Source organism: Sus scrofa, chromosome 16 (genome assembly GCF_054392235.1).
Source record: "Sus scrofa isolate SSC_HxYL_T2T_F1_AM1 chromosome 16, Sscrofa_HxYL_maternal_Yorkshire_Landrace_v2.0, whole genome shotgun sequence".
Classification (NCBI taxonomy): Eukaryota; Metazoa; Chordata; class Mammalia; order Artiodactyla; family Suidae; genus Sus; species Sus scrofa.
Genome location: NC_139398.1, coordinates 45,901,722 through 45,925,186, shown reverse-complemented (window position 1 = coordinate 45,925,186; position 23,465 = coordinate 45,901,722). Strand labels below are relative to the sequence as shown.

The 23,465-nt window shown below is 40.8% G+C and overlaps 1 long non-coding RNA gene across 17 annotated transcripts in view; it reads left to right on the top strand.

Annotated features, from left to right (window-relative positions):
- LOC146395551 (uncharacterized) overlaps positions 1–23,465 on the top strand; it is a 178,050-nt gene that overhangs the window by 37,411 nt on the left and 117,174 nt on the right. For all 17 annotated transcript variants that reach the window (XR_014831311.1, XR_014831320.1, XR_014831317.1 and 14 more), the window contains one exon: positions 21,812–21,928. This is a non-coding gene — a long non-coding RNA (uncharacterized LOC146395551). The remainder of the gene's footprint in view (positions 1–21,811; positions 21,929–23,465) is intronic.

Here is a 23,465-nt window from a genome sequence, read left to right as displayed (position 1 = left end):
ATACCAGAAGAACAAGAAAGAGAAAAGGAGAAGAAATATTTGAAGCAATAATAAGTGAAAAATTACCCCCAAATTAATGTTAGACAACATCCCACAGACCCAGGAACCTCAGAGAACACAACTCAGGATAAATACTAAGTAAATACTAATTACTAAATGAATGCTAAAAACCACTAAAGAATAAATACAAAAAAATATACTCAGACACATTAAACTTAAACATCAGAAAAACAGGAATTCCTGTTGTGGCTCATTGGATTAAGAATCCAACCTAGTCTCTGTGAGGATATAGGTTCACTCTCTGGCCTCACTCAGTGAGGTCAGGATCCGGTGTTGCTGCAAGCTTCAGCATAGGTCACAGATGCAGCTCAGGCCTGGTGTTGCTGTGCCTGTGGTGTAGGCCTCAACTGCAGCTCCAATTCTACCCCTAGCCTGGAAGCTTCCATATACTGCAGGGAGGTGGTAAAAAGAAAAAGAAAAAAAAATCCAAGACAAAAAAGATCTTGAAAGAAGCCAGAGGAAAGTAACACCTTACCTATAGGAAAGCAAAAATAAGAATTACATCTGACTTATCAGAAACCAGACATGCAAGAGAATGGAGTGAAATATTTAAAGTGTTATAAGAAAAGCGCCACCAACATAAAATTCTGTTCTCTGAAAAATAATCCTTCAAAAGTGAAGGAGAAATAAAGATTCTCAAATAAGGAGTTCCCATCGTGGCTCAGCAGTTAACGAACCCGACTAGGAACCATGAGGTTTCGGGTTCGATCCTTGGCCTCACCCAGTGGGTTGGGGATCCCGTGTTGCTGTGAGCTGTGGTGTAGGTCGCAGACACGGTTCAGATCCCCAGTTGCTGTGGCTCTGACGTAGGCCGGTGGCTGCAGCTCCAATTGGACCCCTAGCCTGGGAACCTCCATATGCAGGGGTATGGCCCTAAAAAGAAAAAAAGACCAAAAAAAAAAAAAAAAAAGACAGATTCTCAAATAAAAATTGAGGAAATTTTTTTCCAGTAGAGCTGACTTGCAAGAAATGTTTGAAGTTCTTTAAAGAGAGAGAGGGGGAAAAGGAGTTCCCCTGTGGTGCATCAGGTTAAGGATCCAGTGTTGTCCCCACAATGGCTTGGGTCAGGTGGCACGGGTTCAGTCACTGACCAAGTAAATTTCATATGCCACAGGTGCAGCCAAAAAAGAGAGAGGAAAACAAACCTCTGACAGAGGTCAGACACTCAGATCTAAAGAAAAAAAGCATCAGAGAAGGAATAACCAAATGTACCACTGTGATACAGGATGTGGACGTTGGGTGAGGTTGTGCATGTGTGGGAATTGGGGTACATGGGAACTCTCTATTTTCTGTCCAGTTCTCCTCTGCACCTAAAACTGCTCTAAAATTACAGCGTGTTTGATTTTTAAAAATGAGACTTTAGACGTTTCCGTCGTGGCTCAATGATAACAAACCTGGCTAGTATCCTTGAGGATGAGGGTTTAATCCCTGGCCTCATTCAGTGGGTTAAAGATCCGGCGTTGCCATGAGCTGCAGTGTGGTCATAGACACAGCTCAGATCAGGCGTTGCGTGGCTATGGTGTAGGCCTGGGAACTCCCTAAAAGTGGGTGCGTCCTTAAAAAGACAAAAAAAGAGAGAGAGAGACTTTAATTTGCTTTATAAAACTCAAACTATGGGGATTTGCTTGTGGGTTTTTATTTATTTATTTTTTTGGGGGTCTTTTTTTTGCTATTTCTTGGGCCGCTCCTGCAGCATATGGAGGTTCCCAGGCTAGGGGTCCAATCGGAGCTGTAGCCACCGGCCTACACCAGAGCCACAGCAACGCGGGATCCGAGCCGCGTCTGCGACCTACACCACAGCTCACGGCAGCGCCTGATCCTTAACCCACTGAGCAAGGGCAGGGACCGAACCCGCAACCTCATGGTTCCTAGTTGGATTCGTTAACCACTGCGCCACGACGGGAACTCCGGGTTTTTATTTATACTCACTCTGACTGAGTGAAAGAAATGCTAACTTTTGAAATAATTTGTCCTTAGGAAAAGGAAGTGAAGAGCTCTGTGAGAATAGGACCTGGCTAGTTCCTTATTATACCTCTTTTAATTCCAGAAATCACTTAGAGCCAGTAAGCTGGCAATTCCATAGCCCATTGATGGATGAAACTCTCCTTAAAGATTTGACTTAAGACTCTAGATCTTTTTTTTTTTTTTTTTTTGTCTTTTTTTGCCATTTCTTGGGCCGCTCCTGCGGCATATGGAGGTTCCCAGGCTAGGGGTCCAATCGGAGCTGTAGCCACCGGCCTACGCCAGAGCCACAGCAACGCGGGATCCGAGCCGCGTCTGCGACCTACACCACAGCTCACGGCAGTGCCTGATCCTTAACCCACTGAGCAAGGGCAGGGACCGAACCCGCAACCTCATGGTTCCTAGTTGGATTCGTTAACCACTGCGCCACGACGGGAACTCCGGGTTTTTATTTATACTCACTCTGACTGAGTGAAAGAAATGCTAACTTTTGAAATAATTTGTCCTTAGGAAAAGGAAGTGAAGAGCTCTGTGAGAATAGGACCTGGCTAGTTCCTTATTATACCTCTTTTAATTCCAGAAATCACTTAGAGCCAGTAAGCTGGCAATTCCATAGCCCATTGATGGATGAAACTCTCCTTAAAGATTTGACTTAAGACTCTAGATCTTTTTTTTTTTTTTTTTTGTCTTTTTTTGCCATTTCTTGGGCCGCTCCTGCGGCATATGGAGGTTCCCAAGCTAGGGGTCCAATCGGAGCTGTAGCCACCAGCCTACGCCAGAGCCACAGCAACGCGGGATCCGAGCCGCGTCTGCAACCTACACCACAGCTCACGGCAACGCCGGATCGTTAACCCACTGAGCAAGGGCGGGGACCGAACCCGCAACCTCATGGTTCCTAGTCGGATTCGTTAACCACTGCGCCACGACGGGAACTCCAGACTCTAGATCTTGAAGCCAATTCTTTCTCTTTGCCAGGTTGTGTTTTCATCTTGTCTGTCCTTAAAGCGAACTAGGACTTAAATTCATTTCAAGCTCTGATGCTTCTTGATTATGGAGCAGTTTATCAATCAACAAACAATTCCTTGATTGTTCAAAATTTGGAAGAAGCTACTCCATAATGGAGATTTCCTGTTTTAAATTTAAAAGTGAAGGAAAAAAACCAAACAACTAACCAAACAAAACCTTCAGTTGTCCCCCACCTGGTTTCACAAAAGATTTAAACAAATAAAAAATTAGAGTGATAGGAAAATCAGTGTGTTCTTGGGTCCAATTTGGGACAGTGTGATCTATGCCACATTGCTACATTCTTCAAAAATTCCAAGAATCAACACTGTGAGCCCATGTTGAAAAAAATGTAAAAATGGAGGGGTAAAAGTCACTTGATCCAAAATAAAAAGTAATGAATTGGAAAATAAGAAGCTAGAATGGTTCAGATTAATGTCCTCCCAAACTCAAGTAAATACAGATGATACCAAGAAATGAGGAGTTAAAATTAAAGCCATTTGGCAGGAAGTAGTTTCCTAAGCAACAAATATATAAGGCGTTCCCAAAGCAAAAATGCTAGAGCTGTTCAGGAATGAGAAGCTTGGGGGAGAAGAGAGATCAGAAGGCAGATCACTCTTACAAAAGGAATGTTTTCTCACTCTGGCTTGTCCAATGACCACAAACCCATTGCTTGTGGGGGTTATTTTCCTACCATCTCTGCAACTTTCCTTATCAGACAGATTTCAGGATAAACCAATCTGTATCAAGATGATCAAATTCATGTTGATTCTAGTACTGTTTTTGTCTTTGAAATCCAGGAATCCTCAAATGCCAAGTTTAGTTCTCTCCAATTGCACTTTGCATTTGTTCTGGCAACTTGCTTTTTCATATTTTTATAATTTAAAAATTTTTTTTTGCTTTTTAGGGCCACACCCAAGGCATATGGAAGTTCCTAGGCTAGGGGTTGAATCGGAGCTGCAACTGCCAGCCTCCATCACACAGCCACAGCAGCGCAGGATCCAAGCCCTGTCTGTGACCTACACTATAGCTCACGGCAATGCCGGATCCTTAACCCACTGAGCAAGGCCAGGGATTAAACCCACATCCTCATGGCTCCTAGTTGGGATCATTAACGACTGAGCCACAAAGGGAACTCCTTTTTAATTTTTTAATTAAAGTATAGTGGATTTACAGTGTTGTGCCATTTTCTGATGTACATCAAAGTGACCCAAGCATACATACATACATTTTTTTCATATTATCCTTCATCATTATATTTCCCTATGCTGTAAATTAGGACCTCATTGCCTATCCACTCCAACTGCAATAGTTTGCATCTACTAATCCCAAACTCCCAGTCCATTCCACTCCCTCCCCCTTGGCAATCACAAGTCTGTTATCCATGTCCATGAGTTTGTTTCTTTTCTGTAGATAGGTTCATTTGTGCCATATATTAGATTCAAGATATAAGTGATAGCATATGGTATTTGTCTTTCTCTTTCTGACTTACTTTCCTTAGTTTGAAAGTTTCTAGTTCCATCCATGTTGCTGAAACAGCATTATTTTGTTCTTTTGTGTGGCTGAATAGTATTCTATTGTGTATATGTACCATATCTTAATCCATTCATCTGTCAATGGACATTTAGGTTGGTTCCATGTCTTAACTATTGTGGATAGTGCTGCAAGGAGCATAGGGGTGCATGTACCTTTTTGATTGTAATTTTGTCTGGATATATACCCAGGACTGGGATTGCTGGATCATATGGTACGTCTATATTTAGTTTTCTAAGGAACCTCTATAATGTTTTCCATAGTGGTTGTTCCAATTTACATTCTCACCAACAATGTGAGAACATTCCCTTTTCTCCACACCCTCTCCAGCATTTACTTGTAGACTTATTAATGATGGCCATTCTGACCAATGTGAGGTGGTACCTCATTGTAGTTCTGATTTGCAATTTTCTAATAATTAGTGAGGTGGAGCATTTTTTCATATGTCTACTGGCCATCCATGTCTTTGGAGAAATGTCTATTTAGGTCTTCTGCCCATTTTTCAATTGAGTTGTTTATTTTTTTGCTGTTGAGTTATGTGAGTTGTTTATAAATTTTGGAGATTAAGCCCTTGTTGGTTCCATTGTTTCCAACTATTTTCTCCCATTCTGTAGGTTGTCTTTTCATTTTGTTTAGATTTTCTTTGCTGTTCAAAAGTTTGTCATTTTGATTGGGTCCCATTGGTTTATTCTTGTTTTTATTTCTCCTGCCTTGGGAGACTGACCTAAGAGAATATTTGTATGAATTATGTCAGAGAATGTTTTGCCTATGTTCTCTTTTAGGAGTTTTATGGTATCTTGTCTTATGTTTAATCTTAAAGCCATTTTGAGTTTATTTTTGTGCATGGTGTGAGCGTGTGTTCTAGTTTCATTGATATGCATGCAGCTATCTAGTTTTCCCAACACCTCTTGCTGAAGAGACTGTCTCTTTCTCATTTTATGTTATTACCTTTTTTTGTCGAAGATGAGTTCACCATAGGTGTCTGGGTTTATTTCTGGGTTCTCTATTCTGTTCCATTGGTCTGTATGTCTGTTTTTGTACCAGTAGTACACTGTCTTGATTACTGTTGCTTTTTAATATTGTCTGAGGTCTAGAAGAGTTATGGCAACTTACTTTTGAAACCAGAAACAAAATTTGAGCAAAGATTGGTATGGTAAGACACTGGTGCTTTTCACCAGTATTTCCAATTCTTTTCTGGGCGTGAGTAGATTCCTCTTCCCTACCCTCATGATGTTAGAGCCATATGGTTTGCTTTGACCAGTAATGTATAAATGGAAGTGATATGTATGTCTTCCAGGTGGAAATCTTTAAGAGTTTGCCAGTGATGATTCCCCAGGTCATTGTCATTAGCAATGTTCCAGTTAATGAAAGGCCCACCAACCTAACTCCCTGAGTACATATGTGGAGCAGAGGCTCCTGATGAAGGGTGATGGATATAATGCCTGAGTGAGAAATGAACATAATTTTAAACTAGTGAGAATTTAGGGTTATTTGTTATTATAGCATAACCTAACCTATACTGTTCAGCTGATAATTAAGGCAGTAGTAACTAAGACCGCCCCAAATATATCATACTTCTCTATTTTCAAAGAAACTCTTTTTTTTTTTTTTTTTTGTCTTTTTGTCTTTTTTGGCCTTTTCTAGGGCCGCACCTGTGGCATATGGAGGTTCCCAGGCTAGGGGTCCAATCGGAGCTGCAGCTGCCAGCCTATACCAGAGCCACAGCAACACCAGATCCCAGCCTCGTCTTTGACCTATACTACAGTTCACGGCAATGCTGGATCCTTAACCCACTGAGCAAGGCCAGGGATCGAACCCGCAACCTCATAGTTCCTAGTCGGATTCATTAACCACTGCACCATGGCTGGAACTCTAAAGAAACTCCTTTTTAGACGAAATGGACATCATCAAATTTACTGAGGACTCTGAAAATTCCATCATCCTAGAAATGTGACCCACTTACTAAAAATGTTGTGAGAGTAAATATTCTTAACACCAGTTAGGCTTGTGAGATATCATATGCATGATTAAATATCACATGTCTACTTTATCCTGAATTTTATCTGCAATTTTAAGTCATTTTATTTTTGAAGTGCTTTCCTGATTTTTTTGCCATTGGTATTATAGCTGCCTTAATATAAGAGTAACTATTTTACTTCTACCTGTAAATACAAAAATGGTTATATATTTTTATTTAAAATAGTTCAACCTAAAAAACAAATAAAAACAAAAATAGTTCAACCTAAAATCAACTGAATCCTTTTAGAAGGATAATTATTATAGATGAATTAGTTGAATGCAAAGCTATTAAAAAGATGGATGGAACCGTGGGGCTCTACACATATGAAGACCACCCACATTAAATTCCAGGGCTGTTTTCTTAGGTTCAATTTAGAATTATATTTCATATTTCTTATAAGTTGTTTTTTAGCATTTGGCCAAGAATAAGTTTGAATATTGGATTTGTTGTGATATTGAAGTGACCTTAATTTTGGACATATATTTGGCAAGCAAGAGTCTTAGTCTAGTGAACTGTTATATTGATTTTTATGTTTTAAAGCAGTGAATTCAGAGACAGTCGGTGTTTCAAAACATGCATTTGAGACTAATGCTAACTTTTACAAGCTCTGATTCAGTTCCATCCATCTTGGAGATACTCCAACATGTACTTTAAAGTTTAATCTAAATTTCAGGTAGCAAATATTGCCTTAAACTCATCTATAGCATGCATCTTCTGGAAACCAATGCAATATAGCATGAAATAAATAATTATTAAATACATGGAATTCATACAAAATGTCTTTTGCTCCCTAGAGATGTTTTGTTAAGAGAAAGATGATTTAAATAGACATCTGTGATTTTACTTTGGGCTAGGCCTATCTCAGCATTTATGAGAGCTTTCCAGAAATCAGCAGAGCCAGATGACAAAATCAGTTCCCATGGGGCTAGGCTGACTCAGAACATCTCCATATGGATGTCCCAAGGCAGTTTATACTCAACATGTCCCCAAATGAACTCATCATCATCCTTTCACAACCATGGTCTTAGAGTTCCCTTCAACTCTTTTCTTGCTTCTCATACCCAACCACTCACTGAATGCAGTATTTGGCCCTTGCCACTGGTCCTACCATTGCCCTGTTCTGGCCCTCACCTCCCTAAGATTCTTTCTGTCTCCAATATCTTCCCTCTCATCTCTTTTTACACTGCCACCAAATTAATCTCTCTGTAAAGCAAAGGTCACATTGTGCTACTCTCACCTCAAAAAGGGTTAGTGATTCTGTGCTGCTATCTTTTGTTTGCCTCTGCATACCCAGTCTCTACCCTTTTCCCCCTGTTTTGTATCCTGAAGGTAGACTTGTAGGGAAAGCATTAGTGACCACCACTGTTCTTTGGCTAATGGTTCCATTTGGACAATGTGGAGCCCTACAGAAGGAGAGTCAGGGAGTTCAGGGAATGTATTTCCCAGCTCCCTCCTGTGTCATTGGCGTAAGCTGGCCTCGTAAGCTGGCCTCGTTTCTCAACTGAAGGCGTGGCTCTTAATCTAGAGGCCTTTCCTGTATACCCTAGTTTGAATGTGCCATATGTGCTGTACTTATTCATATCCCTGCTTTGTTTTCATTTGTTTTTTCTTTTCTTCCCTGTCTTAAATTCTTCCTGTTATTTCTACTGAAATATTCTTCATCTAATCCTGCATTGTCCTTGGTACAGGCAGGCGTATCAGTTAAGAAAGTTGTGGAGCTACAAGAGTGAAGGAACCAAGAGCTTTGAATTACAGTCTGGAAATAGGACCACTCATGAATCAGGAATGCCCCTTATGGACTTCACATGAGTGAGAAATATATGCTAACAACTGAGATATAGGGATTTATCTATTTCAACTACTAGCATTACCTTAGCTGATTCAGATTCTTTTGGAAAATAAAAAAAAATTCTGCTCCTCAATGAGGTTCCCAAGTAGGTCATTAGGGTGAGTTATAAACACACAGGTGAAGGAGCTGTGATCAGTAGGAGCCTGCAGGAGTTCACAGAGAACACATTTTCTACTGTGATTGTTTCCTGGATAGAAGGAGAAAGAAAAAACACAGCAGCCGTGGTATTTCTAGATTGGTCTGAGTCATTTGACCAAATTCTCATGATGTTATTTTGTTCAAGAGAGAAAATTATTTACAAGATAAAAATGAAGTTAAGTGAATTATTTATGGGTTGAGTGAACTTACTCAAAGGATGCTGCTTAATAATGGACCTAAAGGAAGTTCCCGAATAATAGCCAACCTTGGTTTGCTACCATAACCAGGCAAACATTTTTATTAGTTATTTAGATAAAATTACAGAGGATTAGGCAAAACAGAAGTATTTCTGTTCTAGGCAGGGTATATTTAAGAGCAGAAAATTGAAGATTCTTAGTGGGAAAAGCAGCAGGATAATTTTGGATCTGAAAATCTATCCCAAGGAAAGTATTGAAAGACTGGGAGATAGGAATCCCCGAGAAGAGAAGACTCAGAACTTCCATACACTGTGGGTGCAGCCCTAAAAAGCAAAATAAATAAATTAAAAAAAAAATAAAGGCACTTTCCAAGTCTGATTTGATTCTTTTTTTTTTTTTTTTTTTTTTTTAACTTTTTAGGGCCGTACCCATGGCATATGGAGATTCCCAGGCTAGGGGTCAAATCAGAGCTACAGCTGCTGGCCTACGCCACAGCCACAGCAACATCAGATCTGAGCCAAGTCTATGACCTACACCACAGCTCACGGCAACACTGGATCTTTAACCCACTGAGCAAGGCTAGGCATCGAATCCACAACCTCATGGTTCCTAGTCAGATTTGTTTCTGCTGCGCCATGACAGGAACTCCAGAGAACCTTTGATTCTTACTCACTATGCAGAACTTGGGCAAGTCAAAAAATATGCAAGCCAGCTGATAGATACCAGCCATCATTTGTGTGCTGACTTTGTTGGCATTGCCAAGAAACAACTCAGGAAACAAATAAATGTTCCTCCTAGATATCAGAATTTGTGTTATAGAATGAGTGGAATAATGTATGAACAACTTCTTCAGGTCAGGCACTGTGCCTGGACATCCTCTACCTCCCTCCTATCTTTCCCCTCCCTCCCACAAAGTGCAGAACTTCTCTTGTTCCTTTGGCAATCATGCTAGTCAAGGAAAAATACTGTTTTTGTTTTCTGTTTCTCTTCAAAAGGTTTGACCGAACTAAAAACTCACCAGTCAGTTGTCATGTTTTATTATGATTGCTGCCAATAATGATAATAAATTTTTTCCACTCTCCAGAGAAGAGCTTTAAGAGAATTAAAATGGTGAGGGATGTTTAAGGAAGGGTTTTTCTTTTTGAACTGGGTTTGGAATTTAGTAGGGAGGGCAGAGCAACAGAAAACAACATCAGAAAAAGGGTGGTCACATTTTTAGTAGGGGCTTGAATGGGATGCTGCTAAGGAGCTTCCAAGACAGAATGGTGGTCTGGACACACACATATATCCAAAATTAGTAATTACCAAGAACGCTGGCTTTGGACAGAAAACATACATTGTGAAAAACTAGATTAGTGGTTTTCAAGCCTCCATTTGTCCAAAATAAATCAACATAAAACCATTCTTGTTTGATGGAGTCTCTAAAGCACCTCTGGGAAACCCTAGGAATCTTTGGAAGAGGATGATAAATGAGTCCAGGTGAATATAGAGCACCTTCCACCCAATGGATGGCAATATCTGGGCTTATTTATTACTTAGCAGTTCTCCTCCAATTCTCCTGGTGCAACATAGGCTCACCTGAAAGACAGTTTGGCTTCCAGTTCTTTATATTCTGTTTTCCTAGACAGCACTCTTGTCCTTACCTTCATTATTGCCAATACCCCCTAATTGCTCTCCCTGCCTCTGGTTTCTGTCACCTCTGATGCACACTGAATAGAGGAAAGAGATTAATTGTTTTCCTAAAGTATTTTTATCATGCCATGCTCTTGCTCAAGAACCTACAGAAATGGCTTGTTACCACCACAGACTCAAGCTTCCCCCAATCCACACCACATCCTCAGGCAACCTCTGTTGTAATCCACTCTGTCCTCTTTCACCTTCAGGCCTTCACACAGGCTGTTCCTGCTTAGAACACTCTCTGCAGACCCTCCCCCATCGCTTCTTCCTCTGCAAACTCCTGTTGCTCATGCTTACGTATGATTTTCTTTGGAAAGTCTAGGAACACATGTGCCCCTCATGTGCACTGCCATAGCACTCCATGTCTTCTTTATCCAAAACAATTTAATTTTAATACTTATAGAGCTATTCATCTGTGTCTCTCACTAAACTAAACAACAAGAAAGGAATGTCCACTTGAACAGTATTTCCTCTTGAACCCCCAGATCTTGGAATTGTAATACATATTCAGTGAATGAATGAATTCAACATAAATATTTGTTGAGTGAGTGAGTGAATGAATGAATAGGTGGTTGTTGATAGAATGGTAGATGCATAATACTCTTTTGCAGGTGTATGGTTCTCTGTGACGCCCTGTCAGGTGGTCTTTCATTTATGATTCTCACAACTTGGGCATCTGCCTTAGTCTGTTTGGGCTGCTGTAACAAAATGCCACTGACTGGGTAATTTATAGACAACAAAAATATATTTCTCACTGTCCTTGAGGCTGGCAGTCTGGGGTCAGGGCACCAGCACAGTCAGGTAAGGGCCCTCTTCCAGGTCATAGATTTCTTGTACTTCACATAGTGGGAGGGATTAGGGCTCTCTCTGAAGGCTTATTTATTTATTTATTTTATTTATTTATTGCATTTTAAGGCCACCCCTGGGGCATATGGAGATTCCCAGGCTAGGGGTCAAATCAGAGCTACAGCCGCTGGCCTACACCACAGCCACAGCAATGCAGGATCCAGGCCACGTCTGTGACCTACACCACAGCTCATGTCAACGCCAGATCCTTAGCCCACTGAGTGAGGCCAGGGATTGAACCCAAAACCTCATGGTTACCAGTCAGATTCTTTTCCACTGTGCCACACTCATGGAGCCTCTTTTATAAGACACTAATCCCACTCATAAAAAGTTCCCCCTCATGATGTGAGTACCTCCCAAAGCCCTTACCTCCTGGTACCATCATCTTTGGAGGTTAGGATTTCAACATAAGAATTTGGGGGGAATACAAACATTCAGACCAGAGCACCTACCAAGTGAATATTCCTTTTATGTATTCTTAGATGAGATAGCATGGCAGGAGGCATGAACCTTTTGGAATGAAAACTCTGAGTGAGGAGGGGGAGGCTGCTGGACATCCCCCATGCTGTGGGGATAAGTCAAGGGATTCAGGAGACAAGCTCCCTGGCAGCTATTGGTGTTGGTGGGGCAAACCCTGGAGGAACTGAAAAAAGGGCTTTCATCCTTTTTCTTGTTGCCAGTGGGATATATGGGAGGTGGTAGCAGCCACTTTGTCTTGTTACCCAGAAATCAAGTTCTAGAGAGGCATAAAGATTTGCCATGAATCTCAGAAATGATGGCAGAGCTGGCCCAGAACCTGATTCTTTTTTTTTTTTTTTTTTAAGAATCTGATTCTTGAGCAACATTTTCTGTCACCCATCATTTCCTCCTCTCTGCTGTCTGAAAGCCCTTAGTTCCGATTTGCTAACTCAAAGTTATGCATGCAATGCTTCCTCCACTGTGCTTACTGGCCTTGACCTTTGATGCTGTGAAAGCAAAGGCCAAAACCAGGGCATTTCCTCCTAACCAACATTTCCCACAGAGCAAAGCTGTTCCCCTGTATGTGTGCATCTGCTCAGAGGGGAGAGAGGTGTGAAAGGGGAAAGGGAGGTGTGAAGTGGGGGAGGGGGCGGAGCCACAGCAAACAAAACCAGGCGGAACAGCAAGAAATCTATCCCTGCACATGTTCTTTTTCTCCTGAGGTTTCGGGAACAACTTCACTTTTTTATTTTGAGACAATGGAAAATGCTGCCTTAAATGGTGTGTGGGGTGGGATACACATAAATGCACATAAAAGCATGAGCAATTAATTAGAACCACAGAGTGAAGAATGAAAGACCCACATCTACTTAAACCACCATTACCATCTCATCCTTGTGATTTTATTTCTGGAGCTGGGCACCTTGAGGCCTCCAAATAGCAATCCCTCTGAGTGTGGAGTTAACTGGCAACATCCCTGCAGAGGGCTCCCATGGATATCCATCTCCCAAGTGCTTTGTGGCCTGATTCAAAAATGGATAAGTTTGGAGTTCCTGTCGTGGCTCAGTAGCTAATGAATCCGACTAGGAACCATGAGGTTGCGGGTTTGATCCCTGGCCTTGCTCAGTGGGTTAAGGATCCGGCGTTGCCATGAGCTGTGGTGTAGGTTGCAGACTCGGCTCGGAGCCCGCGTTACTGTGGCTCTGGTGTAGGCCGGCAGCTACAGCTCCAATTAGACCCCTAGCCTGGGAACCTCCATATGCCACGGGAGTGGCCCAAGACAATGGCAAAAAGACAAAAAAAAAAAAAAAAAAAAAAAAAAGGTTAAGTCAAAGCTTTTTCTCTTTATCATGTGATAAGAGACAAGTTCATCCTGAGGATTCTCCTTGAGTTATTCTTTGCTTTGCAAAGATTTAATCACTTCAGATGGAGCTGAGCTCCTTACCACCAAGATAAGCATTGTTTCTGACCGTGGACATTAGTATTGAAGATTCTTGAGGAATTGGTAAATGTCCATGAATCAGGAAGAGAAATAAATAGCTAGTGAAATGATAATGGCTTCAAACAAGCCCTCAACACACATGAGCAAATGGTCTTTCTTTCCTCCTTTCTTTTGCTTCATTCATTCAACTGGCTTTCTCTCTGGAATCAATAAGCCCACAATTCTAGAGAGAAAAACATTAAAAAAAACTTTGACTCATCATTGCACCATGTACATTTAAGATGCGTATATCGCAAACAAAAGAAAATCTGGCTCAGTCAAGCCCAAACAAGGAAGGAAATCTGTTGGCTCACATGATTGAAAACTTCAGGGGAGGATTTGCTTCAGACAAGGTCCTGTTCAGCAGCTCAGTCACTATGTTTCTCTTCCATTTCTCCACCATCTTCTGGGTATTGGCTGTATTCTAAGGCTGAGTCCCTTCACATTCCCAAGATGGCCATAAACAACTACCAGTGCTACATATTTCCCTGTTCAGATCCAGCCAAAAAGAGAGAGAGAGAGAGACAGTATCTTTGCCCTAGGCACTCCTGTAAAGAGTTCTGAGATTCAATCTAGTTCCAGGGTGGACATCCTGTCTTAAGCTGAGTTAATCAGTCACATGATCAGACAGTGGTCATATACTCCACCCCAGAGACAGGTGTGAGCTGCATAGGAATTCCTAACTGGAACTGGGAGTTGGGGAAGGGAAGAGAAAGAGATACGAAAAATGCAGATTTCAGGGAAAGGCTTTTGGCAGGAGTAATATGACATGTGTGGGTACAATAGAAGGGTCCTTCTCGGCCTGAATAGGCCCAGGTTTTTCTATAAGGAAGAACCATGCAAAAGGAAGGAATTTGAATTGATCAGCACTAGAATACACTCCAGTATACTAGATTTGGAAGCTTCCCTCAGTTATAAAATGATGAAGGCATGAAATTGATGTCTAAAGGCAAGAAGACCGGGCACAGACTTTATGCGAGGACTCAAGAGGCTGTATGTTGGGGCGTTCATATGTCTGTCTCTTAAATTCTCAGAGAAGAAAATGAAATTATTTGAATGTGTCTTAAGAGAGCTGTTCTTGAGAAGGTTCTGGTTTCAAGGGCTATATGATACTGAACTGTGTTCATCAAGACAAGGCAATGTTTGATTCACACGAATCTAGACTTGAGACATAACTCTACGGCTTATTCATTGTGGCTAAGAGCAAGTCATTCAACCTCACTGCTTAACCTCTTTGTCTTTATTTATATATTTTAGTATAAAATCTTTTATTTACTTATTATTCTTCCAGTTTTGTTGAGATATCATTGACATACAGCACTGTATGTTTAAGGTGTATAGTATTATGATTTGACTTACATACATCATGAAGTGTTTACTGCAATAGGTTTAGGGAGCATCCATCATTTCATTCAGGTACAAACTTAAGGAAATTACAATAAGAACTCTTAGGATTTACTTTCTTAATAACTTTCATATATAGCATACAGCAGTATTAATTATTTTTATCATGGTGTACATTACATTCTTAGTACTTATTTATCTTATAACTGAAAGTTTGTGCCTTTTGACCACCTTCATCCAATTTCCCTGCCTAAGCCCCCACTTCTTGTAAACAAAAAAAATCTGATGTCTTTTTCTATGAGTTTATTTGCTTGGTTTTTTGTTTGTTTGGCTTTAAAATATAATCGACCTACAATACTATGTTAGTTCCTGTTACACGACATAGTGATTTGGAATTTCTATACATTTCAAAATGATCACCATGCTAAGGCTAGTTACCATCTGTCACCATACAAAGATACAGCATAATTATTGATTATATTCCCCACACGGTACATTTCATACCCTTAACTCATCTATGTTGCGACTAAAAGTTTGTACCTCTTAATCTCCCTCCCCCTTCTCCCCTCCCCTCTGGCAACCACCAGTTTGTTCTCTGTATCTATGGCTTTATTTCTATTTTATTATGTTTGGTCATTTGCTTTAGTTTTCAGATTCCACATATAACGAGATCATACAATATTTGTTTTTCTCTGTCTGACTTCCTTCATTTAGCATAATGCCCTCTAGGTTCATACATGTTGTCACAAATGGCAAGATTTCAGTCCTTTTTCTGGCTGAGTTATAATCCAGTGTGTGTGTGTGTGTGTGTGTGTGTGTGTGTGTGTGTGTACCACATCTTCTTTATCCATTCATCTACTGATGAGCACTTAGGTTGCTTCCATATCTTGTTGCTCTGCAGAGATGGCTGGAGCTGGGGGAAGCAGGTGCTTGCTAGCCACAGAGCCTTGTTTCATGTTCTTGAATACCTGGGGCCTTCCTGGTGACCAGAGGGCACCATAGTTCCCCTTCCAGAACATGGCTTTGTCCCAAGCATAGAGCCAACTTGAGGTACCCTTGGCCAAGAGTGTTTGAGCCCTTTGGTCTTTTTCACCTGGTTTAGAGGGTCTTGGAAACAATTTCCCCACCCCCACCTCCTTGGAAGATTCACTAGGGCTATTATAAATATGTTGTAATGAACATAGGGGTGCATATGTCTTTTCTTTCTTTCTTTCTTTTTTTTTTTTTGCTTTTTAGGGCCACACCCACAGCATAGGGGTCAAATAAGAGCTGTAGCCACCGGCCTACACTACAGCCACAGCAATACCAGATCCGAGCTGTGTCTGTGACCTACATCACAGCTCATGGCAATGCCGGATCCTTAACCCATAAATCGAGGCCAGGGATCAAACTTGCGTCCTTATGGTTCCTAGTCAGATTCGTTTCTACTGAGCTATGATGGAAACTCCCTGCATATATCTTTTCTAATTAGTGTTTTTGTTTTCTTTGGATAAATACCCAGGAGTGCAATTGCAAAGACTCATACAACTTAACATCAAAAACAAACAAACAAAAAAATAGCTGATTAAAAAGTAGACAGAGGATCTGAGTAGATACTTTTCCAAAGACATATGGACGGCAAACAGACATATTATAAAAGATGCTTAACATCATTAGTTATCAGGAGAATACAAATCAAAACCACAGTGAGATATCACCTCACACCTGTCAGAGTGGCTATAATTAAAAGACAGCAAATAACAAGTATTGGCCAGGATGTAGAGAAAGAGGAATTCTCATGCACTGATGGTGGAAATATAAATTGGTGCAGCCACTATGGAAAATAGTATGGAGGTTCCTCAAAAAATTAAAAATAGGGAGTTCCCTTTGTGGCTCAGTGGTTAATGAACCTGACTAGTATTCATGAGGACATGGGTTCAATCCCTGGCCTTGCTCAGTGGGTTAAGGATCCAGCATTGCTGTGCCTGTAGCATAGGCTGGCGGCAACAGCTCTGATTCAACCCCTAGCCTGGGAATTTCCATATGCTGTGGGTGCAGCCCTTAAAGAAAAAAAAAAAATTTAAATAGAAGTACCATATGATCCAGCAATAACCTCTTCATTGTTAAAATTTGGATGACAGCACTTCCATCGCAGAGTGATTTCTGAAAAGCAGAAATAATGCCTCGTGCCCAGTGTGAAATAGGCATAAAGCAAATGTGGCTATTGTAATTTAAATGGATTTCCCTCTGGGATGACGCAAGGTCAGAAGAGGAATGTGTACTTTCTGGAAGAGCCTGGCTTTAGACAAGATCTAAGCAGTAGATAATCACTTGGGAGGTATGGTTCTGGGACATGCTGATATTGCTGGAGTCTCAGCTCTAGTTATTGCCGAAACTATGTTTCCCCTGGATTCACATGTACCTGGGCACTCCTGGCAGATGATCCCCACCCCTTCCTGGAAGAGGCTTTTTTTCTAGGGGAATCAAGTCTGTTATACAGCTTAGTTCAATGTAATAGACCCATGTCAGAGAGGAAAATGATAACCCCCATGCTTTGCTCCAAATCAGACCCTTTCTGATCTTGGCTCCAGGAACTAGGTCCCAAAGGAGAGGAGACAGTAAAAAAAAAAAAAGTAAGAAGGTAACTATATTGGGAGCCCCAGTGGCAGCTTTTGGATGTGCCCAGAGGAGAACACAGGAGTTATGGTGCTTTCTGGTTTGGGTTGGGATTGAAATGGATTGGAGCCCAGAATGGATAGAGTTTATGCTAGGACCCCCTCAGCCCAATCTAGGAAGAAGAACGGGAGGGAAGCACCACATTCAGTAAGTAGAGAGATCAGTAATCAGTAATAAGTGCTTTGAAGCATGGCTGGCACAGCTCTGTGACATTGGTGTCTTCAGTGGAAAGGGGTACATAATGCCCAAACACAAGACATCACCACAGGGAGCCAGAGAGGAGGCTGGGTGCAGGGTCACACAGACACTGAAAGGGCCATTCAGGAGAGCACACATAGCCATTCCAGGGATGCCTATGAACAGCTGGAGGGATTCTGCAGTGTCAGCTAGGGACAGGACCAGACAAACCATGCTGGGTTACTCTACTTTTGCCCCAGAGTGGTGGGGCTAAGGCAGCTGGGTAACACAAACCCATCACTTCCCTGTGGACACGACAGAATCACTTCAGTGCCAAGTTAAATCATCGGGAGCACGAATATTACATTGTGCTTTCAAGAGGTTGTTTCAGCTTTGCCTTTTGCCAGAGATAATTAAGAATGTTTTCATGTGTACTATAAAAATTGCTATAATGACAGTTTTTATTATAATGTTTAAAAGCCTTATGCAAACAATCCTCCTAATTGCTTTCTCTTAGTATGCTGGGAATGTTTGTCCCTCAGGTTGGACTAGCATACTTCTTTCCTTCCTCCCTTTCTTTTCTTTCTTTCTTTTTGAGGGAGCTAAATAATTTATTGAATTTGTCTTTCACCTTGACAAGTAGGACAGGAAGAGTGAAATGTGGCACACAATTGGAATAACTTTGGTATAGCTAAATTTAATGGTAAAACTATCTCCCGTTTGTCATCTTCAACATGGCTCTTGTTTGGGGTGTTTTGGTTATCATTATTGTTTCTATCATTAGTCTGTGTTTATGTGTCTTTCTCATAGGCTACCTAAAATACTTATTGGAAGTAGCTGAAATTTACTTAATATATACTCTCATTGCTGCGAGAGTAGGTAAAAACTGAATCTTTCTCGAAACAGAGAACTCTTTCTTTTAAACCTCATATATTTTTTTTTTTCCTCTGAGGCACTCAGAAGTTGAGAATAATGCTACCCTTTTTTCAACATGTTTTCATCTGAGGCAATTCTTTGTTCTGTCAAATAGATTTGTTTTCTTTATTAGGCGGAAATATGGGCAAAAGAAAATGATCTCCTTGCATATGATTCCTGACGCAATACCCAGGGCTCCAGACTGCAGTGAAACGTGACTTAGGACACCTTTCTGATTTTGAACACCTCTTCCAAGAAACACTGTTTGAAGTAACTCACTGCCATTGATTCCTTGGTGCCAATACAGACATGCTCTTGTCCTGATCTTTACATTTGTGTTGGATAGCAAAGGGCTGGTGTTTGGTTCCTGCCCCAGCTTTTATTTAAAAGAATAAATAACTTTTAAACTCAGTGATAACATTTACTTATTTGAGTCAGTAAGTCTCTGTTTACAGAACTAAACATGAATTAGCTTAAAGAGCTTTCATAAGTGAATATAGAATCATGACCAAGATCAAGAAACAAAAATTTATCAGTCTCCACTAGTTGCCCTCATGCCCTACCTAGTTCCTATATCCCTTCAAAAGGAAAGCATATCCTTGCTTTCTGACACCATTGATTACGACTTTGTCTGTGTTTAAAATATATGTATAAATGTAATCATTCAGCATTTATGTTTCTGTATTCTTTTCATGAGATTCAACCTTGTTGCTCCAAGTCACAATTATTCATTTTTATTGCTTTGCATTCATTATATAAATATACCACCAGTCATGTATCCATTTTACCTTTGATTTCCATTTGGGTGGTTTTAAGTTGTTGGCTCTTAAAGATAATACTGCTATGAATATTCTTGAGTATATATATCTTTAGGTGAACATATGCATGCATTTCTTTTGTGGATATACCTAGTAGTTCTGGGTCATGGGATTCGTGTATGATCAACTTTAGTAGATACTAGAAAACAGTTTTCCAAAGTGATGGTAGCAATTTCCACACTCACTAGCAGTATATAAGAGTTCCGTTTACTTCACATCTTTACCAGCACTTGTATTGTCAGTATGTAATGAGAATTGTGAAATTGTCATTGCATAACTTTGTCATGTTAGCCATTCTGGTACTACCTGATGAAGATGAACCCTTCTCTTGTGTTTATGGACCATTTGAATATGCCTCTTTTGGAGTTCCCATCGTGGCTTAGTGGAAACAAATCTGACTAATATCCATGAGGACGCAGGTTCAATCCCTGGCCTTGCTCAGTGGGTTAAGGATCGGGTGTTGCTGTGAGCTGTGGTGTAGGTTGCAGACAAAGCTCAGATCTGGCATTGCTGTGGCTGTGGTGTAGGCAGGTGGCTACAGCTCCGATTTGACCCCTAAACTGGGAACCTCCATATGCCGTGGTTGTGGCCCTAAAACAACAACAACAACAACAACAACAACAAAAGAATTATGAATATGCCTCTTTTGGGAAATGCTGTACAAATCTTTTATCCACACTCTTGCTCTACAGTAACATCATGAAGATATTCTCCTATGTTTTCTTTAGAAGTTTTATTTTTTGTTTATTTTGTTTTGTTTTACATTTAGGTCAATAGTCCATATGGAATTGTGTATAGAGTACAGGTTAATATTTTTTTTTCATAAAGATATACAATTGATCCAACATGATTTATTACAAAGACTATCCTTTTGCCACTGATCTGCAGTGCTACTTTTGTGATAAAAATCAATTGTTCATAGGTATGTGGATCTGTTTCTGAACTTTTACTTCACTAACTAATAAGTCACTAACTAATAAGATTTTGAGTTGAAACACTGGTTTATAATATCTGATATTCTAGAGTTCCTGACTGTAGTTATCCCGTAGCCTTGACATAAAGGCCTGAGAAAGTGAAACCAATTAATGTAGAAAGTCCACTTTGAATATAACAACAAGAAAGAATAGTAGAGATTTTTAAAAATCCTATTCCCTTATTTTAAAAATGAGAAAATATGTATATCCAAAAGTGCTGAATATCTGTTTACTGATCTAACTTCACTCTCCATCCTTCTCCATCTGCTGTGCTCTTGGATGTACCCACATCAACGGGCTCCTTTGCCTTAAAATTTCCAGTTGGTTCAGTTTATGGAGAACATTGACTTGAGGATGGAAGAAAGCAAAATCAAATATCTATTTATTCCCTTAGCTATCTCCCTGCAGGCTAACTGATTCTCTCCCTGATATGGCTTCTGATGAACAGCCCTCTCCACACAACCCTCTTCTTTCAGATGCCAACAACCTTTCATTTCTTTTGTTCCAGTCCAGGGGTGTTAACAATATGCTGCTATTACTAGCCTCAGGATACTGCACTGGGAATCTGGCACTGCAGGACTAGAGGCACTCATGCTCCAGACAGGAGAATAGGAGCCAGGACCCAAAGAAGAGTCATAGGGCATATGTCATCCTTCCCTTGATGAAGATTCCTAGAAGCTGCCATATGACACTTCCACTTACATTTCACTGGCTAAAACTTGATTATTTGGCCATAGCTAGCTGTAAAGCTGAGAAATGTTTTAGATAGCTAAGGCCCAACTGAAAATCTTACAAGCTAAGAATAGCAGTTTCTACCACTCATGCCATTTAGCTCAAGTCTAGTCATTAAACATGTATTCAGTACGCTCTGGACCACTCACTTTTCTAAGATACAGAGATGAATGATGAATAGCCCTGGCCCTGTCTAGTACAAGACAAGGATTGCTTCCTCCAGCAAATAAGCGTGTCAGTCCCTGTGCTGAGCATTAGGGGTTCTAGAGTGCACCAGACAGTGTTCCTGCACAAGGCGGTCAGTAATGACTGTGTACCTCTGTTGTACTGTTAGTCAATACAGGTTACCCAGGGGAGATGTGGCTGGGAATAGAAGAGGAACTATGTCTCTGAAGGGAGACCATGAGGTTGCCGTGTGGACAGGGAGACAGACCTTCCAGGCTCAGACACTACATGGGGAAGACAAGGGCATGAAATCATGGTATTTCCAGGGAGTAGCAAGGACTCTATGGAGCCAAGAACATATCTGCATGGAGGGGAGTGGGTGAAGATGAGGGTGAACAAGTTTGCAGTGACCAAGTACAGCCATTTGACAAATGCCTCACTCACCCCACCCACCAACCTCTTCCGCTGCACATGCCTACAGAGGGTTTCCAATAAGTCATGAATGAATGATAATATGTCGGGAAGTATATCAAGCTTGGGACCAAGTTATATATCCTTCAGGAAATTTACCAGAGATCTGAATCTTGAAGTTTCAGCCTCTCTCTTGACTTGAACAATCTGGTAAAATTCTGGAATTACTTGCTAAGCCTGACTCATTTCCAACCTTGGGAAGAAAGACAAGCAGGAGAGAGAGGAGGAGTTCAGGAGAACTTTCACTCCCACCCAGTGTTTAGAAATGGCTCCAAATGGTTTGTTTTGCAATAAACACAAACATTTAGAAAGACATTTTTTCTCTCTCTTCCCGCAGGAATACTCTAGAAAAAGAAGAGGAGGCAGAAGAATAACTATAAAGGAGGAAGCATTATACATTTTCTTAAGCACCTATAATGTGCCAGATGTTCTTCGAGATGCTGGGGCTACAGTGGTAAGCAAGTGCTATCTCTGTGGAGTTCACATGTTAATAGAAGGAAAAAGTGTTTTTAATGTGCTTATTATCTAAAATATTTTCAAGTACCGAAGTGCGTATTATCTAAAATATTTTCAAGTACTGACAAATACTATGAAGAGGCTAAAAGAGGATAATGTGGTAAAGCATGACTAGTATGAAGAAGTTCCCTCTGAAAGGTGACATTCAAGGAGTTCCTGTTGTGGCACAGTGGAAGCAAATCCAACTAGGAACCATGAGATTTCAGGTTCAATCCCTGGCCTCTCTCAGTGGGTTAAGGAGCCATTGTTGCCATGAGTTGTGGTATAGGTCACAGACACGGCTTAGATCTAACATTGCTGTGGCTGTGGTGTAGGCCCAAGGCTGTAGCTCTGATTCAACCCCTAGCCTGGGAACCTCCATATGCCGTGGGCGAGGCCCTCAAAAGACAAAAGACTAAATAAATACATAAATAAATGGATAAAAGGTGACATTTGAGTTAAGACTTTGTATTAGTTTGCTATTGCTGCTGTAACAAATTATCAGTAACTTAATAACTTAAAATAACAACACAAATTTATTATCTCATGATTCTGTAGGTCAGAAGTCTAACACATATCTTACAAGGGTAAAACCAAGTTATCAGCAGGGCAGCATTCCTTTTAAAGGCTCTAGTTTCCTTGCCTTTCCCAGCTTTTAGAAGCTACCTGCATTGCTTCCCTGTGGCCTCATCCTGCAGCTTCAAAGCCAGCAGACAGCAGAGTAGCATCTTCAAATCTCTGATTGTGACACTCACTCTCCTGTCTCCTTATACTTATAAGAACCCTTGTGATTATATTGGACCCACTAAAACAGTCCAAGATAAACTTCATATCTCTAGATCCTTAATGACATCTGCAAAATCCCTCATGCCATATAAGGTCATATAGTCACAGGACATGAGGATTACATGTGGGCATACCTGGGGGCCATTACCCTACCTATCACAGACCTAAATGGTGAAACAAAGGCAGCCACCTATCTTAGCAAAGAGCATCCCAAGCAGAATGAAGAGCAAGTGCAAAGGGCCCAGAGTAGGAATGAACATAGCATTCTTTTTTTTTTTTTTTTTTTTTGGTCTTTTTAGGGCCACACCCATGACATATGGAAGTTCCGAGGCTAGGGGTTGAATCAGAGCTGTATCTGCTGGCCGACACCACAGCCATAGCAACATGGGATCCAAGCTGCCTCTGAGACTTACATCACAGCTCACAGCAACACCAGATCCTTAACCCAGGAATTGAACCCACTACCTTTTGGATACTAGTTGGACCTTTTGGATACCTCTGAGCCACGACAGGAATGCTAACACAGCATTCTTATTATCACAACATTGTAAACCGACTATAGTTCAATAAAACTTTTTAAAATGGGGGAAAAAACCCAGCATTCTTAAGGGATAGAATTGTAGAAATGAGGCCCTATCTCCAGAATCCAGATTTTTTTCTGTTGTAGTTTGGAAGGGTGGCCTGTCCTGTGGACCTGTCACATCTGAGAA